General features: G+C 45.8%; 1 protein-coding gene across 1 annotated transcript in view; it reads right to left on the bottom strand.

The window, feature by feature from the left end:
* Positions 1–12,082, bottom strand: part of ARMC2 (armadillo repeat containing 2) — a 100,445-nt gene that overhangs the window by 40,411 nt on the left and 47,952 nt on the right. The window lies entirely within an intron of this gene.

Genomic DNA, 12,082 nt, shown 5'->3' on the forward strand with positions numbered 1-12,082 from the left:
AAGCCTACTTTGGTTCAAAAGTAATGAATGAAATATTCGTGTTAAGAAGCAATTAGTATACCAAAACCCCAGGGTTAAGCAAATCGTCATCTGGGTTTAGTAGAAGTCATAAGATCATCCACTGACCCTGTGACATGCCACGTGAGTTCCACAGGAGAAATTCCTTGTTCCATATTCTTATAAATACCATCAAATAACAATGCTGTAGCCAAAGAATATTTAAGACTGTTAGTCTCATTCTCTTCCAAGTGGCAAGGATTGATGTCTTGCAAATTTGTCTTATTTTGTAAAAAATGTTCAGAAAAGCTATGTACTTTAACCCTTGTCTGAAAGTGGAGAACAATTTAATAAATCCATAAAATGAAAGTTGCTGTTATCTAATAATTTTAAATATGCAGGGTGATCTTTCCTCGTGAGATAGTACAGGCAGGCTACTGGTTAAGAGAGTCAGCTTGGAAGTTGGATGGCCTGGTCAAATCCCAGCCCTACCACTCACCAGTTTAGGTTAGTTAACCTCCCAGAGCACATTTTTCTCAACAGTAAAGCGGGGATGGTGATAATTGCCCTGGAGTTATTAGGATTCAATGAGATGAGATGCATGAGTGGCATTGCCACTGCTGATTAACTAACAGGAGCTCAAAAGTCATGGGTCCCATCCCCGCCTTTGTTGTGGGTCTTCACAACCAAAATGCAGAAGAAGGGCGATCGCTGGCCGTGGAGTGAAAGGATGGAGATTCAAGTCCGAAATCTCTTCCTAAATAAGCGACTGAGGCACTCACTCGTTCCTCAGCTCCCTCAGTTCCTCATCTGTGAAAAGGGGGTTACAACCCCTGCTCACCAGCCAGGGTTGTGTGTATCAGGTGGAAAAAATGTAACACTGTTTTTGTACACTGTAGAGCATTATGTAAATATAAAGCCATAATTAATAAACTTTGAAAACAATTATTAAGATGACATGTACCTTTGATTAGTTTTCCTTTGTAACAACCGCAACAAAAAGATTTTGTTAAAATATAACCCACTACCTTTAAAGCGGAGAAAATAAAATTAGTGTTTCAAATAAATGTGTGCAAGTCTTTTGTAGTCAATTCACTTATGTAGCAATTTAGTAAATTCTTCCCTGAAAGGTTCAGTATCCAAAACACTGGAGGGGAAACAAACTATTCTAGCATTCCACTTTACCAGGGATCTACAACGCAGTCTCTTAAGCTAAGGAAAGCTAACAAACCATTCTAGGCATTTCAAGCCATCACTGCCATAAAATGGAAAATTCTCATCATCGGATCCTGGCTCTACCTGTTCTCCTTCTTCAGAGACAGCCCAGGCACTGGACCACTGCTGGTTTATGTCAATCCAAAGGGAAACTCAGAGGCTTCCCCACTCCGACACCAAACAGCACAGATGCCCAAGTGAATCCTGGCCTGAACCAGACAGACAGAGACCGTGGCAGATCATGGAACATTCATTCCACCCACGGTGCACACAAACGCCTCCCCTTCCCTGGCCCCCAAGGCTTCACAGATTGGGCACCTCAATCTGTTGTCATCTTCTGGCTCCCTAACTCAACCTCTGGCAGGGGGCGCTGTCAGCAGGAGGGACCAGACTTTTCTTAGGAGATTTTCTTGTTTCAACCTCAGTTTTGGTGGGTTTTTTTTTTTCTCCCTTTCAACCCTTTTTCTCACCTCATTAGAAAAAGTTAAGACAGCTCATGGTTCTTTTGCCCCGAATACACAACTTTTATAAATGGCCCCAATCAAGTGTGGAAGCACACATTTATATGTGACACATCACCTGATTTTAAATCCCTATCTATTTACTGCCTGTATCAATCACATTGTATGGAGCACAGGGAGTTGAGTGAGTTGAATGTTTCCAAATTTGTCAGTTGTGATGCTAGCAGAATAATATACATGAAACATATACCATGCACTTGAAAAATACATAGTGATGCCTCAATATATGACACTACCATCAACACAGTGTCTCAAGTCGCAAAACTTCAGACACATTCCAGAATCTTGCCTTTCTGCTTTCTGCCACCCTAAGCCCTACTGGCTTTTTGTCTATTGCTCCTAGAATATGACTCCATTTCCTGACCTTGGTGTACAGGGCCTGGTATGGTCTGACTCTTGCCAGCCCCTCAAACTTCATCTCATACCACACATCCCCCACAAACTACTTCATGTTAGGTTATTTAATATTATGTTTTATTGTCTATTTCTCTATACTAGAAGCTTCAGTGAGGGGATACACTTTGTCTTTTCACCATTGTGCCCCCCAGGCCCAAATCTAGTGCCTGGCACACAGTGGGTCCTCAATAAACATTTGTTGACGGAATGGACGAATGGATTAATACCTACAAAGGAAACACTGGTATAAATAGAAAGGTTGGGATTCAGAAAACCATGGATGAATCAGACAATATCTGAGGTAGATGGATTTTAAGATGATTTAAAAGGAGCGGAGGAATAAAAAAATAATCGATGAAAGAAAAATGGACTTCCTGGAGGGGGACTAGTGTATTCCCTACTCATCTCATTCATGACAGCAGCTCCTTCCTAGGCTCCTAACTCCTCTCCCTCCTTCCCTTTCAACAGCTGATTGATCACCTGTTCTACCTCTTCTTCCCATCTTCAAGGCTGCTGGTTCTGTTTAAGCCCATTTCATCTCTCTCCCAAACTCTACACTCCCCGCATGGGCTCCTTCCACTCTCTCCACTGTTGGGCTCATCTCCCCACAGCATCTCCCTGCTGCCAGAGGGAGCATCTTGAAACCCAACCTTCCCTGTTCAAAGACTTCCTCTGACTTCCGGTGGCCTACTGGGCAAAATCCATATCCTAAAGGCTATTCACTCTCTAAAGCGCGGTCCACCCCCCTCAAGCTCATCTCCTTCACCTCCCCCTTCCTCCCTCTCTATCTTTCAGACTCTGCACCTCATCCTTTCACAATTCCAAGCCTTTGAACGGACCACTGCCTCTGCCCAGAATGTCCCCCTCCATCACACTCTGCCGCCCCCTCTCCAACCTGCTCACCTCCTGCTCGGGTTTATGGACCCAGCTCAGGCTCACTTCTCCTCTGTGAAGACTTTTCAGCGGTTGATTGCTTCTCTTCCAGGTGAACAGACCTTCCTGCTCCACACCCATCACAGACTCCTAACCACTAGTTTCAGGTACCTTCTCTCCCACTGTGAGCTCCTCCACAGTCCAAACAGTTTCTTATTCCTTTTCCTACCCAGAGGACAATAAATATGCCCATAAAAAGCTTACTGGATGGGGCTTCCCTGGTGGTGCAGTGGTTGAGAGTCTGCCTGCCAATGTAGGGGACGCGGGTTCGTGCCCCGGTCCGGGAAGATCCCACATGCCGCGGAGCGGCTGGGCCCGTGAGCCATGGCCGCTGAGCCTGCGCGTCCGGAGCCTGTGCTCCGCAACGGGAGAGGCCACAACAATGAGAGGCCCGCGTACCGCAAAAAAAAAAAAAAGCTTACTGGATGATACACATCAGGAGAAGGGAAGGAAGAGGGGATGAGGAAGGGAAAGAAGGAAAGGAGGAGGAGGAAGGAAATGAAGGGACAAGGGAGACAGGAGACAGAAAAGGAGGCTTTTCCCCTTTAAGAAGCCTCTGACAAGAAAGTGCCGGCATTAGCAGAGGGCTGGTGGTAAACCAGAGCTTAAATCCCCGGGGGAGGAGGGTCAGGAGGAGGTCGTCAGGCAGATGCAGCCGTGAAGGCCCCCCATTTGAAAGGCTGGCTGTGAGCCAATGATCTCACTGCGGGAGGGGCTGGGGCTGAACGCTGAGCACAGACAAGTGGCTTTTTCTGGGAAAAATATAAAGAGATCAGTGGGAGGAGAGTCTAGCTAAATACTGTGGTAACAGTAAAAGCAAATTCCAAGTCAACCCACCTAACTCTCAGCCTCGCTCCAACTTTTTAACAGAGATGTATTTGCAGAAATTGTTAATGAGCTGTGTGCTCTGCCGCTGAGTCTTTGTTTTCCACCCCGCAGGAAAGCCCACCCACTGGGCCTGCACCCAAAGCAGGAGTTCACCGAAGTCCGAGCTTCGTGCTGGGAGAAATGTATCTGTTCCTTTCTTAACTTTCTATTCTAGTTTATATTGTTCCTAATTCCACTGAGTTATGTACTCTTCTATTTTACTGCATATAATCTTTTAAGCCATGTCAAACACTTTATGACAAAAAAAGAAAAAGAAGTAGAAGTTAGATGCATACACAGATGCTTGTTTAGCTTCTAAAGGACTTTACTGGAACAATTCCCAACCTCTGAACTGTCATCTCACCAAGCAAGAGCAAACTGAAAAACAGGAGTTTCCATTCTTCTTTTTCCCATCACTTAATGTGCAACCCCTTGGGACAGATATACTGAGTCAGAAGGCAACCAGCGGGAAGAAGAAAAAGGAGAAGAATATGGAACTGGTAATCCACAAAAAGGATTGATAAAAATTTAAGTGTCCTTGCTTATTAGCAGCTGTTAGATGATGTCTGGGACAAAAGGAGACCTAAATGTTTGGTATATATCAGGGAAGAAACATGCTGGTGTGATTCTGATTGCTAATCTACTGCTGGAAAACGACTGTGCCACACACACACTCTACAGCTTTGTGGTGCTCACTTTTCCTGAGGCAGCTTTTTCTCTCTGGGTTTCCCCAAACTCCTTGATCGTCAAATTGGGCCCCAACCTCAATCAGCATCTCCAGGTAAAACACCTGGTGAGTTTGGCAAAGCTGTCCTATCTCACACTGAATTAGTTGGGCCTCAAAGTCTTCACCATGCAGTCAACATTGGGAGACCCATTTTAAAGGGAAAAATTCTATCAAGAAGTGATTATTTCATAAGGGCTCAAAAAGCATTTTAGTAAAGCAAAATTAGAATTCAAAAGATTTAGCATTTAAAAAAATCAGTTTAGGTACTTCATTATCGATTTTAAATTATGTTTCCAATTATTAATTATTTGAAAAACCTAAGCAAACACATGAAATATTTGCCTTAAAATATGAGGCCCTCCTGATTTAGATCGATGAACTGAAGAATGACAGTGCAGGCCCAGCAGCTGTGGCCTCATCCCCAGCATTCTCTACTGCAGGGGGGTGTGCGCACGGTGGGGAGGGCTGGTTGGTCCACCTGGGCCTCCATATACTGCTCATTTCTCGAGTGGATGACTTCTCTACTCCCTTTGCACTCTCCCTCCATCAGAGTCCTCAGTCCCCAGGGAACTCACCAGATTCTTCTGCCCTAGGAGGCATTCAGCCATCAGAGCTGGCCCAGATCAGAGGGGCTTGCAGCTCACAGCCCACCAGAGAATTCCCGTTTAGGTGCATCAGAAATTGAACAGGCTCTTTGGCTAGCCCAGGAACTTCACCGTCAATCATGGTATTATTCCTTGGAGAAATATTTTCCCAATTTCAAAAAACCGGCTTTCAAAGAAAACTTTGGAACATAATGCAATTGAAAATTGCACTAACAGTCTGAAAGTTATTATGCTTCCTCTACCAAAATTAGCATCATGAGTCATTTTATTTTTATACATTGAATGTTGTTATGAAAAAAATATGAGCAGCTACTTTATTTTTTATAAAGCTATCTTGTGAGCTTGATCTCATTTGCTCCCTGAATGTTGTAGACAGGAAAGGTATCCTGAGCTCCAACTTTCAGATGAGGAAACTGAAGCTCAGAAAGTCTACCAGCTCCAGGTAGGTGGGCATCTGGGGCTCTAACGACTCCTCATCTGTTGTCTCCCCTGCTCCATTTGACTGTCTCCTAAAAGCATTCATTTTATTGCTCAATCATCTGGAATATCCATAACCAAAATCCCTAGAGCTTTATCTCAACTTAACTGCCAACTGCAAAATGGTTCACTTCCCACTGATGATGTGAAAGAATAAACACAGCCGCCAGAGACCACAAACAGTGTCAAATGATTTAAGACCAAAGCCACACCATTTTCCAACCTCAGCAAAACCATCTCCCTCTATTAATGAAAGCATATTCGTTTTCTGGATTTGTGCCCGATCGAGACCACATATATGCCAAAACCAGAGCCCATGTGGTAACCCAAGAAGTTTCATTTGTCTCATGTATGATTAGTACAGCTCTGCCTGAGAAAAAGGAAACCAACTGTAAGATGCCACTATATACATGAAACCACTAGTTCCAAAACGTCCTAAGCATTTTCTTGGAGTTAAGATACATGCATGTGAAAGTATATTAATTCGCAATCCTCAGCAATGCTTGGTGCCTGGCTGTGGAGCCCATTTGGCACATCCCTACCACGAGTGTCCTACTTCTGCAGGAAATGGTTCTGCCCTCAAGCTCCAGTGCCCTACTTTGAGACTCTTATTTAACATTTGCCTATGTTTGTTATTGTTTCTCCATTTACTGCCACTATGTCAGTTACCTTGGTAAAATGAGTAGGTAGCTGATTCTTCCAGTTGTGGCCATTATATGTATCAATACAGCTGAAATTTGAATGTCATCTAGACTACATAGAATGCCAGAGCAGTAAAATAAGGAAAATGAGTCTGAAAAAGATAATGCTTTAAGAACTGCAGAGTAATAACACTGATTTTCAGAATTACATGTTAAAGTTAGTGACATTTCTTTATTGCCACAACTAATATGTCTACAGGGAAGAGATGAGACTGAGCAGATATGACAGCAATTGAAAAGCAAATGGCTCTCCCCAGAAGCAGGTGGCATAGGAATACTTACTTCCCACACCTGATGTTCCTTCCTTGTGAGGTGACATTTCTTAGCATAATCTCCTGGTCACTCTCCACCCCTCACTTCCTGCTTGGTGAGCACAGGTGCTCTCCTCTGCTCCTCCTGGGGCAGGCGTGGCCTGTGACTGGGTGGGCAAATCTGATTCAGGGGTTCAGGATTAGAAAGCACACCCACCTCAGCTATAAACTACATCCTTCAACTTTCTTCCCCATCTGCCTTAGTCTCTCTCTTATTTCTAATTCAAAGCCCAAGGCGTTACATGTTTGGGACCTCTGACTGCCTCCAAATCTTCAGGTATGCCATCCGTGGAGAGTCAAAGTTGAACAAGAGTTGCCTATATGTAGCCCTTTCCCAGGAAAGGGAAGAGTAGGCTCTGACTGCCCGCTCTCTCATGCCAGTTGGATGACTGAGTGGTCATTACACTACTGGGTATTCCTTTATAGGAAGGAAACCTCATAAGCAGAAATAGCTCCCCTTCCCACTAACAAATACACCATTAAAAAATTAGCAAGCCTAATAACCAAACTAAATACTGTGACAAAAAAAGAGACTCACCTAATCTCAAAAATAATATGCAAATAAGTAAAACAGTTAATTGTATCGTACTCATATCAGTTTCCCCCTTTTAATAATGTCCTACAGTTATGTAAGATGTCATCACTGGGAGAAGCAGGGTGACTGGGTAAATAGGACCCCTCTACTATTTTTGCAACATCTTGTGAACCTATACTGAGTTCAAACTAAAAGATAAAAAGGAAAGCCACACACACACAAAATACACAGAGATGAAATCCATCTTTAACTCTGTCATCTTCATTGTTGTGATTAATTTTTTCTTATCAGAAATAATTGCTCTTTGAAGCTTCAAGGTTTTTTTTTTTGTTTGTTTTTGTTTTTGCTTTTGCGGTACGCGGGCCTCTCACTGTTGTGGCCTCTCCCGTTGCAGAGCACAGGCTCCAGACACACAGGCTCCAGACGTGCAGGCTCAGCGGCCATGGCTCACGGGCCCAGCCGCTCTGCGGCATGTGGGATCTTCCCGGACCGGGGCACGAACCCATGTCCCCTGTATCGGCAGGCGGACTCTCAGCCACTGCGCCACCAGGGAAGCCCGAAGCTTCAAGTTTTGGTAATTCTGATCTCACTTTGTTTAATAAATTTCTGCTGAGTGCCATCTACGTGCCATGTCCTGTTCTAGGTGCTTCAATAGATCATCTTGTTTAACTCGCCTGACTACCCTCTACTGCAGGCACGGCCAGTCACTGGGAGATGAGGAGGGCGAGGCTCACAGAATGTCAGAGCTGAACCGCCAGTTCAGGCCTATGCTCCCATCACTAGTCCATGAGGCAGCACTGAGCCCTGTCCCCGCCAGGCACAAAGCCAGAGGGACCATCAGGGCTCTGGAAGACGACAGTACCATGTGCTCGGGACGTGGAATACACAGTACAGGAGTGAACTCGCATTAGCCAAGGCGGGGAGTTTACTCTAGGGCTTAGAAATTAAAAAACAAAAACCCAACTATATCAAAACATCTTTTTTTTTTTTTTTTTTTTTGCAGTACGCGGGCCTCTCACCCCTGTGGCCTATCCCGCCGCGGAGCACAGGCTCCGGACGTGCAGGCCCAGTGGCCATAGCTCACGGGCCCAGCCGCTCCGCGGCACGAGGGACCCTCCCGGACTGGGGCACGAACCCGCGTCCCCTGCATCGGCAGGCGGACTCTCAAACCACTGCGCCACCAGGGAAGCCCCCAAAACATCTCTTAATTTAAAAGTGCAGAGATAAAGAAATCATTTAAGATTTAAAGAGAGGGCGGACAGACCCCCTGCAACAGGACGCGACCCCACCTGCCCACTCAAATTGCCCCACACAGTAGCGGAATTCCTCTTCCCCCGTGTGCTTGCCGGAGCACTTGCCGAAGCTGACCAATCCTTGCTCTTAAAATCTCTACCCTCTTCCACACACTGTCCTTTCTGAATTTTCTGGTCACTTCTCTTGTCTCTCCCTATTCCACCAATCTGGCCATTTTATGGAACCTGTCCTCAGCCCTCCTCTAGCCCTCCTCTCTCCCTCTCCTCTCCCCTTGCGTAGCATCATCATCTTTCTTGACTTCAACTCCATGTAGATGACGCTAAGTCTGCTCTTTTGGCTTTACTTTCTCTGCTAAGCACGGGGTCTTCTCTCCAGTCTCCCACCGGACAGTCCCGCTTGGCTGTTCTGCTGGCACCTTAAAGTTTTACACGAGGGCTAATTACATCATTTCCCTCCCTGCTCTCGCCAAATCAGTTCCCTTACGTAACCCTCTAATTTCTGACAATAACATTATCATTCTCTGAGCTACCCAGGGTCAAATCTCTGTTTAATTCACTCTCCTTTCCCCCACACTCTAGAGCCAACGTGGAGGAGAGGGACTGCCAAGCGGTGGGAGGACCGACCTTCCTGAGAAACTTCCGCTCGGAAAAAGGAAGAGTTGGCCAGTGGAGCTATACTGAGCAAGCAGGGTGAAAGATTAGGACTTGAAGGACCCTCTGGGCGGCAGGTTTGGAGGTCAGAGAAGAGAGACCAGGTGTAAGACGAAGGAAAGAAACCATGTTATCTGGGGGCGGTGGGGGGTGCCAGACAGTTCTAACTTCAAAAATGTTAAATCTGAAGCAGGGAAAGAATATATTTCTCTAAGAACTGAACTCAAGATCAGGTGGGTCAGGCTGTAAAGAAGAAAAGGCTGGAAATACAAAGGAATCCATAAAAATAGGAACATTAGTTTAAATCAGCCTGGGTTTAATAGTTACGTTATATACCTACCAATTACCTAACTGTAAATGGGAGTACCTTGAGATTATCTTCAATTACGGTAAAGCAGCTTTGTACATAGTGCCCCCAAGACACAAGAGGACAAATGAGACATCAGGGAAATTGGGGCTTGTTTGTGACTGTGACGCATGCAAAAGACTCTTCTCCAGTCCCCAGAAAGGGGGCACGATGGAAACTACAACAGACTTTCTGATGGAGGTGACTCCAGGAATTTTCCTCAGTTCCTGTATTATCCCTTCCCAACTGTTGAGCCTTATAAGCCAGAAAGGAACCCTAACACCTCCTGATAATCCACTGAGATTAATATTGACAAACCCCTATTTCGTCTGTGTCACCTCCTTAAGTGATGCAATTTAATGCTGGAATCTAGAGGGCCTAGCCTTTGATCTGGTCTGTATTTCTCTTTTTCCAGGTTTCAAGGAGCTCTCCCGAAAGCCTAACATTCTGGAATTTCGTGATCGTGCACAGATTAACCTTCTTTACGCTAAGGATTTTGCAGACAAACTCCCGTCTCCAGTTTTGCCAGACTGGGAATATTAATCCTTCCACTTAGTGGGAAGTGGTGCTGGTCCCTCTGAGCACCAACGATCATCCTCTCCTCAAAATGCTATTAGGCATCTGACAGGTAGAACTGAACTCGTCGAAGTACCAGAGTTTTGTCAAAGAATAGGGCATCAGAATACTATTATCTGGACATGCGGATCATCAAAAAGTAGGCCCCCTGGGCTTCCCTGATGGTGCAGTGGTTGAGAGTCCGCCTGCCGATGCAGGGGACACAGGTTCGTGCCCCGGTCCGGGAAGATCCCACATGCCACGGAGCAACTGGGCCTGTGAGCCATGGCCGCTGAGCCTGCGCATCCGGAGTCTGTGCTCCGCAACGGGAGAGGCCATGACAGTGAGAGGCCTGCGCACCGCGATGAAGAGTGGCCCCCGCTTGCCACAACTAGAGAAAGCCCTCGCACAGAAACGAAGACCCAACACAGCCAAAAATAAATAAATTAATTAATTAATTAAAAAAGTAGGCCCCTACTGGCAGCTCTCTTGCCCTCCACTGCCTTACTAACCACCCAAAGCACGCCTGGCACAGAGCAGCCACCGCACAAACACTTGTGAAATCAATGTCTCTCGATGTCAGTGGTGCAGTAATAAACATATATTATGTGTACACAAGTACATGTATGTAAGAAACAATGCAAAGGAAACTTTCAAAAATCTCAACACTTCAGTATTTTTTCCTCTAAGCATCACGGGCCCCTATGCTGTGGAGGAGCTTTCTTTTCTTTCGTGCCCATTCCTCGATCTCAATGCTTTAGCTCCATTATCATCAGTCTAAAATCTAATAACTGCAGCAACACCTCTTAATTGGGGCTGCTGTGTGTGAGATCTTAACCCTCCAATCCATCCGTACCACTGACATACTTTCCTCCTGCCACATTTCAGCTTTTCGGCCTTTATCAGTTTAACATCTTGCGCATGCCCGCCTGTCTGCCACTCTGATCTCATCTCCTCCTCCCCTTGCACTGACCTCCAGCCGCTCTGTGTTACTCCAAGTCTGCACTCTGCAGCCTGGTATTCGAGGCCCATGACCGTAGCCTCTGAATCTCACCTCCCACGCCTCCCCCACGGATCTCCCTGCTCTGGACAGACCTACCTTTTCAGCAGCCCCCAAACACACCGTATCCCTTTTCCTCCGTGACAGTTTCCCAAATCCTACACAACCTGCAGGACCCAGCTTCACACGCCTTCTACTCATTCAATGGCCTCCAACAGGGCTGCTTTAGGGAGACAGGGCGACTCTAGCACTGGGTCGGAGGGCAGAATGCACAAAGTTTAACAGCAGTTAAAGTCATAAAGGAGAGGAAGTCCTGCCCTTATCTTTTTGCCTTGCTGTGTTCTCTCTGGCTTACAGACATTATTCTATTAGTACAGCCGCAAGTCATTTACTTATTTTTTCAATTGAACAAAGTTGCTTTTAAAAAATGCCTTGAGCTAGAGTTACCGGTTCTGAAGGCTGGCGTAATTGAACAATTCTGCCCGTGGCCAGATCTGTTTGGGTGAACGTGCACATGAGCGAGCTGGTAAAAAGCCAGTCAGTGCGACACATTCGCAAGAGTAGAGATTTTCATCTGTCTTATAGTGAAGTCAAGTTGCTTACATTTTTATCATTTGGATGATACAAAACAGTTTTTCTTTGTTTTAATTAAACACAAGGGAATGTCCAGTTCAGGGGATTCTGCAAATGAAATACCCTAAAACAGTATCTCCCTTCCCCCAAATTTGTAAACGTACATACACATAGTGACAGTGTACAGTTGACACAAATGGCTCTTGGTGACCACACCAGGAGCACGTTCTCAGATGGAGGCAATAATGGGCCCCTTTCTCCTGCTGGACTGGGATGTGGGCTGCTGACTGCGCTCCTGAGAGAGGCCTCGGGCTGTGTAAGCCCCTCCCCCGCCAGATCCCAGGCAGGTTCAGAGGAAGGCTTTGGAGATGATGACAGTGCCCGGTGAGTGGTGGTGGGCAGCGAGGAGGGAGTTACTA

This window comes from Leucopleurus acutus, assembly GCF_964270905.1.
Source record: "Leucopleurus acutus genome assembly, chromosome: 15".
Classification (NCBI taxonomy): Eukaryota; Metazoa; Chordata; class Mammalia; order Artiodactyla; family Delphinidae; genus Leucopleurus; species Leucopleurus acutus.